Source organism: Zerene cesonia, chromosome 2 (assembly GCF_012273895.1).
Source record: "Zerene cesonia ecotype Mississippi chromosome 2, Zerene_cesonia_1.1, whole genome shotgun sequence".
Taxonomy (NCBI): domain Eukaryota; kingdom Metazoa; phylum Arthropoda; class Insecta; order Lepidoptera; family Pieridae; genus Zerene; species Zerene cesonia.
Genome location: NC_052103.1, coordinates 4,866,184 through 4,875,225, shown reverse-complemented (window position 1 = coordinate 4,875,225; position 9,042 = coordinate 4,866,184). Strand labels below are relative to the sequence as shown.

The 9,042-nt window shown below is 31.9% G+C and overlaps 1 long non-coding RNA gene across 2 annotated transcripts; it reads left to right on the top strand.

The window, feature by feature from the left end:
• Positions 1-7,476: 7,476 nt before the first annotated feature.
• LOC119835142 lies at positions 7,477-8,027 on the top strand. 2 transcript variants are annotated; one of them, XR_005288030.1, is made up of 3 exons: positions 7,477-7,518; positions 7,656-7,797; positions 7,893-8,027. It is a non-coding gene; the product is annotated as an uncharacterized LOC119835142 (long non-coding RNA). The 2 variants fall into 2 exon arrangements; XR_005288029.1 differs by having other exon boundaries at positions 7,478-7,518; positions 7,645-7,797.
• Positions 8,028-9,042: the final 1,015 nt, after the last annotated feature.

Here is a 9,042-nt window from a genome sequence, read left to right as displayed (position 1 = left end):
CACTAAATGAGCACTAAATTTTGAGATATAATTCGAGTGATTCTGCCGACTTGACCTTTCTAGCTTTACAGACGTGAGTTTTATTAACATGAGATAAATTTATGTTCGAAATCATGTATACGAAACAAATAACAGTCTGACGAAACAATGTAAAAATCTAAAAAGATTTATTTCGTTAAAATATGAATGACACAATTGTGAATTAAAATCATGTTCAATTGAATCAAAAAAAAACGTATAAAGTAATTGATTCATAACTGTAATTAACAATTTATCATCCATATTAATTACGCCAAATTCATAATTAAACTTCGAATTATAAATGAGAAAGGAATTGCTGGTTTTTATGGTATATAATTAAAAACAGTTATATTTTTTTTAGCTGCTAATAACTATATACTCGAGATATTTTCTTTTAAATAATCGAATGAATGCAAAATTTTTATCAACAATTAGATATTCTGATCTCGTTAAGTGGACTGTATAGTTCTTCAACAACTAAAATTTGTTAACTTTTAGAATACCATAATGACAGACGAATTAAGGAGGCTGCTTCAGAAATCCGCTCGTATGCGTCATCGTACCTATTCATTTCCGATACTGTAAAAGAGGTCGGGCGATGTGACGGCCTGTCCATGATAATATCTTTGATTTTGACCGTAGTACGATTGACAAGCCTGCCTGGCTTAGTTCTGTTGGCGCCTTCCTGTACAAAAGGTATGAATTGTGACGTAATTTTCATTTTGATTTTATTTATATAACTTGCAGTCACTTAAAAGGGGCATGTCTTTTGTGGTTCAATGGATTCAAGATAGCAGCTTGTCGGTGATTTTATCGGTGAAAATTAGTTTTAAAAAGAACTAAACTGCTTTTAAAATGTTAGAACTAGACGAAATTTTAATGCAGCGACACGGGAGGTATCATGTTCCAATTAAAAATCATCGAAATCGAGTCACCAAGTTGAAAGTTCTAAGGTAACAAACCCAAAACAAAATAACAACCAATACAAAACAATACAGAAATTGAGAATCCCTTCCTATTTTTAATTTGATGAAAATAGTCGGTTTATAAAGAGTTCAATGTGATAATATGTATTAAGTATAGTGCAGTTTCCTACGTAGGTTCAAAAACTTTTAATTAAGTAATTGCTAATATAATATATATAATGTTGTTTAAGGCTGTGTAATGGAAATATTGTTCTCAACTTTTTGGTTAAGTTTGCACGTCTGTAGACTGATTATACTCATAGAACCCTGTCACCGCATTAATAAACAGGTAACCTTTTTAATAAAATATATTTTATACGCTTGCTTAGACAAACGAGGCTTGATAAAAATATAATCTGTATTTCTATTTCTAGTTTTATAGTAAAATGCTTATAAAAAATTAATAAATCTGGCCCCACTTGGTGATGCTGCAGTTGACCCATTACGAAACGCCTTTCATCATAGATTATACACTTACTAGCTGTGACCCGCGGTTGAAACCGCGTAAGTCCGTATCCCGTAGGAATATCGGTACAAAAAGTGCCTATGTGTTATTTCAGTTGTCCAGCTATCTACGAAGCAAAATAGTATTATTATTCACCAATAGATGTCAGGAAAAAAAAAACACGAATAAAACACGAATATGACATTTTCTAAAAAAGATTCCTAGCTAGATCGTTTTATCGCCCCCGAAACCCCCTATATACTAAATTTCATGAAAATCGTTGGAGCCGATTCCGAGATTCCAATTATATATATATATATACAAGAATTGCTCGTTTAAAGGTATAAGATATACTGGACCTACTCGTATCATTATGTGTTTCGTGCAAAGGGAAGCTAGAAGCATTTGCTTGGTGCGCCAGGCGCCAGCAGCTCACATCATTTGCTGAAATTGTGTAGTCATGCTCGAATTTCATTCTGTGTGATAGGATAGGTATTTCTTTGTCTCTGTGTTTGTTTTGATTATGCAAGTGAAAATATTACAAGAAATAATAAAAAATATATAAAAATAATTAAATCGGTAAAGTCAACTTCAGTCAACCAAGAATTTATATTATTTCATACTAGAATACTCGTAATTACGATTTAATACTTATAAAAGTGTATAGTGTGTGCATAAGCACACAATGCATTTATTTTAAAGATACATTATAATACATATTATTTTACTGCAGATGGAAGAAACCATGAACCTCCTCAACCATCTTAAATATCTCTGGACTGAATTCGATTCAGTTTTTAATGAGTTGGACCACTTCCAGCGCATTATTCAATTGAATGAAGTAACGTTTTCGCCTCTAAATCTATTTGTTCTCGGTCGATCGTTTGCAAGGAAGGTATTTTACATTATTTTTATTATGTCATATATTTGGGTACAGATACATCAATGAAAACAAAGAGGAACAAATAATCTCGATTGCAAAATTAAAGCATTTTGTATTGCTTCGCTTCCACTTCCAAACCTTATCATCTTTTTGAATGTGTAAGAACTAAAACAGTTTGAAATTAAACTTTAAAAATACTACATTAAGGATTAGGGAAAACTGGCCTATTTGAAATAGCTTTACGGTTTTTAAAGTAAATTTATTCATTGTCACAGCCCCAATCTGAGCACTCCCGTGAGGAAGCTCTATAAGGTATACAAATCTTTAGGATAACAGATGATGTATGTGGTTAATTGCATTTTACATTATTTCAGATTCAGAATAGGAGTATGTTATGGGTGATTGCATAAAATAAAAATTCTTGTGTGATACAATTTTATAAATAACATTTATGTTATTTCCGAAAAATATTATTTTTATTAACTTCAAGAAACTTTTTCTTTCAGGTTATTGCATCTGCTTTGACTTATTTAATTGTAATCACTCCATACAAGACAATGCTTTTATTCTAGTTACCTATGAGATAAGCCTACTTTTAAACAAGAGAAATGTCACTAAAAGCGCCAGCGTCGTTCCATTGATGTTAGGATAAGTGGATCATTCATCTCAATATGTAATATATTTATTTATCCATGATGCCAAGAATTATTTAAATACTTCTTGGCAAAAATACTAAAATAAATCACATTCTTCTGTGGCTGAAATGGATATCTGTAAAGAATTCACATTAAGATGGAATCATTTGAATTGCAAGCTCCACTAGCTAATGTAGCTCAAGACACCATGGACTGGATTTCAATGAATAGACATTGTTCAAACAAAGAAATCTATACGAAACGAATATGCATTTATCTATTTTATATAGATTTAAGAGAAGCAATTTCCTTACTTGTTTATAACACTCTTGTGTGTAATAAAGATTTTTCTCTTGATACGCCGTTTTATTTGCAACCTGATTTCTTTTAATCAGAATTAGAAAGAAAATAAGAAAGTAAGAAAGCGTGTTTCTTTAATACTACTGTACCTGGATGACCGAGCTTTGCTCGGTTTAACTTCGTGAAGTTAGATTGTTTATAAGCGTTTTTTCCAAGATCGTTTAGGCATTTCTAAGTGAACACGTGCATTAAGAAGACACAAAACAATATAAACAATTAGTCTAACCTCAAAGCAAACACTCATTGACTACGTTACTTAACAACGTCATCTGCTGGAACTTTAATTATTCGCCAAAAAATAGTATTAGTATTATTATTCGCCTATAGATGTCAGGAAGAAAAAATAGTATTAGTATTAGTACTCGCCAATAGATGTCAGGAAAAGTCGCTCAGTTTAAGTCGATAAAACACGAATATGACATTTTCTAAAAAAGATTCCTAGCTAGATCGATTTATCGCCCCCTATATACTAAATTTCATGAAAATCGTTGGAGCCGATTCCGAGATTACAATTTTATATATATATATATATATATATATATATATATATATATATATATATATATATATATATATATATATATATATATATATATATATATATATATATATATATATTGCCCCAAAGATATAAGATACATCTTTGGGGCAATCACATTAAGTTTTATTCCTTACTAGCTGCACCCGGCAAACGCTGTTCTGCCTTACTCTGATCATTTAGGGGGATGAAAAATAGATTTTGGCCGATTCTCATAGATACCGGATAAGCACAAAAAATTCATCGAAATCGGTCAAGCCGTTTCGGAGGAGTATGGCAACGAAAACTGTGACACGAGAATCTTATATATTAGATATGAATTGCGAGCTCCATTAGTAATAAGAAATATTATTGCAATGATTACAATATTATCGCGATGAGATGCGGCATTCTCTATTGATTTGTAGCATTCAATTCTTTAACAATGATTTTTAATATAATTAATATAAAATTAAATAGTAGCTACGTAGTTAACGAGAAAATACTAAAAATTATCATACTATTGTTACAATTGCGAAAGTTTGTAAGGATGTATGTGTGTTTGTGCTCTTTCACGCAAAAACTACTATACCCATTGCAATGAAATTTGGTACGTAGACAGCTGAACAACATATAGGCAACTTTTTATCCCAATATTCCTACGGGATACGGCTGAAACCGCGGGGCGCAGCTAGTATTTCATAAACATACATACCCGATTATAACGTATGGGTAATTTAATATCGATTTATCGATCTGCTCACAGTACCTACTTAAGAAACATTTAGGTATTAGGAATTATTTAGTATTTACACCGTAAATAAACCGCATTAAATGATTGATGTGCGAGTTGATGTTGAGGTTTGAGTGAACATTCACTATAATATTTAGTTCTATTGTAATATTATTACAGTAACCGTTTCTTGAACTGGTAATGGAAATTTTAGTTGAAAATAACACAATATTATTTAGTATCTAAGCAACCGAGCGCTTTTGATTTGATTTTATTGGAATGGTCTTCTACGACCCTTCATTTGATATCCATATTGCTAGGGTAAGAAAAAGACCCACCTTTTTTATTTGCGTCATTTTCATAATTTATTTAGCCCATATTACTACTTCATTTCTGATGATTACAACTAAAAGGAATGGACATACATGTATGTGACATATAACATACACACGCCTGAAAAATATACCTTTCTCCTGTCGCAATTGGTTAAAATTATATTAATTACTATAATTTTTAACTGCTTTTTACATGTTTACATATTTATAATCATCTTAATTATAAGATATAAATAGGTTGATAATTACGAAAGTACTTAAGACAGAAAGAGAAGGTTTCTTAAGTAGGAACTGTATAAATTTATAATCGACTTGGTATTTATTACACGTACCTATCTCACATTTACTTACAGTACAAGAACTTTGTTGCGAGTCTTGGTTTTTTAAGTATTTTTTATGGGATTCGATTAAGCGCTTTTAAACAAAAAAAAAAAATAATTTAATTGTCTCTTGTGTTTCTATTTTTAATGTACATATTTCAGGTTTCTTTCTTAATTATCATATGTTTTTTTTCATAATATAGTGGTATAATTGTTATGATTCATATTTGATGCAATCATAAAAATACTATCTTTTACATTTATCATTCCATTAAAATCCTTTTCAATTAAATCATTAATGGACGCTTTCGTAGCAGACTTGATGGTTCTATTGTTTACATTGTTGGAAAGGTGAGTTAAAATTTTTAATTTTTACAAAATTAACTGAGATTTTGGTTTGAAATTGTTACACGATTAATTTTTGGGGATTAATTTAGGATTTCATATTATACATACCTAAATTCATATCACTACCATATGAACCTCTTATAGTATTGCGTTATCTGTGGTATGAACTGAGTGTGGAATTCGAGCACGTTTCGGCACGAATTGGCACCGCTCGCACCAGGGAAGGTACGACACCGCCATGGGAGATAGGCGTGAAATTGTAGTATATTTCGTACGACGAGTTTGGAAGTCCGAGAACCGTATTGTTTTCATAACCGATCCCAATCCCCAGTTGCCGTTGCCCTTATCCTTTAACTAAAAGTTCATGGGCGGTGATCACTTATCAGTAGGTGAATCACCAGCTCGATTGGCCGCACTAAGATAAAGAAAAAACCTTTACAGCTTACGCGGACTCGAAACGCCTCGAACTCCAAACGGACGCGAAACTTATCTAAAAGGAGTCTCTCAAAATGTCTTATAAACTAACAGTTTCCCAAGAAATATTCAAACAAGTTCTTAGAATGTCGAGATGGTTTGCAATGGCTCCGATTCGCTCTACGACTGTTCTGGAATGCTCCAGAGGCTTTTATCTTTACGGTATTATTGTCATATTAGTTTTGGGTAAGTCACTTTTGATAATGGTTTTATATATGATATTTTATCGTCAAGCGTTTTTTAAGAGAAATGTCAAATTTTTATTTCGCTTTCTTGAATATTTGGCTGTATTAAAATTTTTATAATAATATAAAGATTGGGAAGGACAAATAAAACTACAGTGTGTTCTTAATGTGGAAGACAAAATTTAAATTTTGTTCGTAATTATTACCATGTTCGATATATTTATTTTGGTCTGCAGTTTCTTATTACTGCTTATCCTATTTTAACTGGAAGTGTTTTGTTAGGTTGGTGGACTATACTTCAGCTAAAAGGGACAGCTAAAAGCGTTTTCATAATGTTCTAAAGCATATTGTTCTATTTCAATGACTAAAGCAGAAAATTTTATGATATTTCTTAAGATAATATTATGCTTATTTCATAGTGTGTTCAAAACATTTTTCTATTTTGATAAGATAAAAAAATCAAACAAATACTATTTAATCACTATTATACAAATTTCTTTTATCGATTTTAAACCATACTAATACAGAGCATACTAACTTTTTGATTTTTGGCATATTATTGTTCAAGCAACATAGTTATTTTTTAGTAGTGATTTCTTTTTTCAGTACAATCAATAAATTTTTCATAAATTGCATATTTTTATTTATGGGCGATGTTTTTGTATGCATGTGTGGTTGATTGCATAATGGTGTGCGTGCGTCGTTCTAAATAACCGTCTTTCGTACCTAAGGCATTTATTTCATTACTTTATTCAATTTTGTATTTTACATTTATATATTTAGTGGTTTGTATCAATCTTCGAAAACAATTGAATAAAATATGCCTAATGAATGTTTAAAAAAAAATTATTACAGATTTTTCATTTATTATGGAGGTAAACACCCGTTACCAAAAACACCATCCTTCTCAAGTTTTTAAATTTTTAAATGGTTTCTTTAATTTACTGTTAATCAATTGGGAAGCTTGTTTTAACTATAATCGGATGCGACGCTGGATAAAATATTTCAACGAGTTAGATAAGTTAACGAATACTGTAAGTACTTTCAATTATTCGCTAGAACTTCTAAGCATAAAGTTATATAATGTACTAATTGCTGTCCGCAGCTTCGCTTCGCGCTTAATAAGTTTACGTGGTACAATCTTTCATTGCCTGTTTGATCCCCTTGTGGATAACATTAATCAAAATCCTTCCTTAGCGCATGTCTACGTCATAACATCAATCTGCATGCCAAATTTCAGCCAGATCCGTCCAGTTGCTTGGGCTGTGCGTTGGTAGATCACTATGTCAGTCAGTTAGTAAGTCACCTTTGAATTATATATATTTAGATAAAAAAAAAATGCAAAATAAATTAGCACTTAGTTATTTTTCAAACAATTTAAACTGTTTTCTGGTCTTATGTAAAAATATAACAATAACAACAGTTTTATTGCAGTTGTATCGTCCCCAAAAGAATTCGCTCTCGTCATGGAAGTGCATTGTTATAAGATTCTCTATGACGATATTTGTAACGCTGTTATATGTATGTAAGCTGTGGAATTATTTATCAGTAACGTTTTCAAAGAGCAGTTATGAGTGTAAGACTATTTACATATTGTTTATCAAAGATTTGACACTCAAACATACTGTATTATAGTAATGAGTTAATTCTTCTCAATGTTATTATTTACAGGGAAAATAATATTGGAAATTAATGCACACAGCCTGATATACGCTATTATAATGGTAATAAGCGCTCAATATGCTTCCATCGTGATGTTAATATACATCGCTCTTCTTGATGTAAACACAGGTCTTACGGAGTTACAAGTCGGTAATTATAATGATTTGTGTTTTTATGCTTAATATATGGTAGTTGAGCAAGCTTCGTTACGATTTGGATCTGCTTGCACAGAGGAAGTATCACATCCAAACAGAAAATCAGCTTGAAATAGTAGCATGCTACTGTGTTTCGTACGTGAGTGGGGGGAGCCGGAGGCCCGTTTCCTTTTCGTCACCCTTTCCAGTCCATTCCTTCTTCCCAGCCGTCAATCCTTCCTTATCCGTTTCTCTTTGTAAGTAGGCAGCGCATTCGCAGAGGTACTCAGAGAATGAGAGAGAAGATTCACAGAGTATTTACTACCTCTACGAGTGGTCATGGGTGGTGATTATCGCTTACCATCGGGCGAACTACCACCTTAGTTGCCTGCTTATAGCATAGAAAATATGTATATATATATTTCTGGTGCTATTTAAGCTGTGTGTTGATTATAATTATTACAGATACATATTATCAATGGCCACAAATCTAAGTTATAATATCTTGGCACCTAAAGAAACTTTCGAGTTTTAACGCGCTCAGTGACACTGTTTTCGGATTCAGCCAAAACATACAATACTATTCGTAATTGTTGTGTTCTTTACCTGATGAGTCTGGTCTCCATACACAATTGTGTTTGAGTCTGGTATCCATTTACAATTTTACGATTTTTAATATGTATCTAATATATAAAATTCTCGTGTCACAGTTTTCGTTGCCATACTCCTCTGAAACGGCTTGACCGATTTTAATGAAACTTTTAGTGCTTATCCGGTATCTATGAGAATCGGCCAACATCTATTTTTCATACCCCTAAATGATAAACGTAAGGCAGAACAGCGTTTGCCGGGTGCAGCTAGTTATACTATATTTTCAGATTTCGAAGATAACTGTTCAAAAATAAATAAAGCCATAGGCATATCGGACTTTGTTTACCAACCGTCTTTGAAAAGAAAAGGTTCGTATGATGTTCGTGGTTGTCGGTATCGGTATCAATAAATTATGTATTTTATTCAATGTTCTA